This window comes from Chrysochloris asiatica, unplaced genomic scaffold (genome assembly GCF_000296735.1).
Source record: "Chrysochloris asiatica unplaced genomic scaffold, ChrAsi1.0 scaffold00626, whole genome shotgun sequence".
Taxonomy (NCBI): Eukaryota; Metazoa; Chordata; class Mammalia; order Afrosoricida; family Chrysochloridae; genus Chrysochloris; species Chrysochloris asiatica.
The window spans coordinates 38,514-40,149 of NW_006409144.1; positions in this window are offsets into that span (position 1 = coordinate 38,514).

Here is a 1,636-nt window from a genome sequence, read left to right on the forward strand (position 1 = left end):
TCTTATGCTCATTCACTATTTACTTATATTTAGTGAAATGACCTGAGTCATCTGATCAGTTGTTTTGGGAAGGATTTGACAGGGTTATTTGTATTCCTACTGTTGTGGTGAGTGTGTTTTCTTGCATGGATAACTCATTGCAATAAAGGAAAATACTTGAACATTAGAGTTCAATAGCATGTGGAGAATTTCCCTCATTTAAGAACAGGCCATGACATGTTGTAGTTAGTATAATGGAATAATGAAAAGAGAATATAATAGGTAAGGATTAATAAATATTAGGGATAAAAATAGATTCACTAAAGACTGAAACATGACAGAAATAGAGTGATAGGTTGTAATATAATGAGATTGTATCAAAAGTATACAGGAGGAAATGATTTTTAAAATGTCTAAAGAGAATGTGAAAGGAATAGAAAAATGAGGCAATAAGCAGAAATCACTATAACAACATCATATATACAAATAAGTGAATTGTTGTTAAAGTTTACCATTTTCTTTCTGAAGGTGATCTGAAATATAAAGAGAGTAATGAAAGAATCATTAGCATTGGAAGCAAACCAAAAAAGCAAAACATCTTCCTGAAACTTTTCACCAATATATGTATAACTCAGAATATTACAATTATCTTTTTGCATTTTATGTGCAAATATCCAAAAGTGAGAAAAACCACTAAACATAAGGAGAAGCAAAATTATTGATGAAGTAACAATTCAAGCTCATTTACTCTTGGATAAAGCCCTTCACAATGCCCAGTACCAAGGCACTTATACCCTTGCTCTTATTGAATGAAGGCCTGATTTTCATTTTATCTGCAAAAATCTTAAAATGAATAAAACCATTAAACATAAGGATTAAAAAATTACCATTAAAGTAAAAGTTCATGCTCATTTATTGATGGTCAAGTTGCTTTGCAGAGCCCAATACCAAAGCACTCATACCCTTGCTCTTATTGAATGAAGGCCTGATGTTTTCCAAATGACATGCCAGACATTCAGGCAAATATAAAAATTACTTGCCTTCCCTCCATTTAGCTGGAATAAATGTAAATAAATATAGAGAATGAAAAGAAAAATGAAAAATATGTGTCAACTGGGCAAATCACAATTGAAGAAATAAAGTTTCAAAAGATTGCTATGCCCTGTAGCCAATGTGTGTTCTATGTTATGGCAAGGTACTCGAAGTCTAGCCTTCATACATACATATACATATACATATACATATATATATTTATTTTTCCTCTTCAAAATTTTATATGTATTTATTTTTGGTTTACAGTTTGCTTTACTTTAGGGAAAGATTTTCACAGATTTTTTTAGGGGATCAATTTAAAGAAAAGTCTGCCCCATAAATATTTACATGCAGTTTTAGAAATAAAAGGCACTAATAATACCCTTGGAAAAGTTTTGTTTTTTTTAATATCAGTATACTCAGAATAAGTTTTTGTCAGCTTTATACACAGTTTAATATATTACAAAAGTATTAGCTTTAGAAAGTTTCCAATTAAGTATCAAAAGAATCCTATATTCTGGCATAAAGATGAACCATTTTCTATATTTTACCAAAATTAAAATGTACCTGTATTCTAACAATGATAAATGAAATAAAGCACAAACATTATAAAGTATACCTAAAA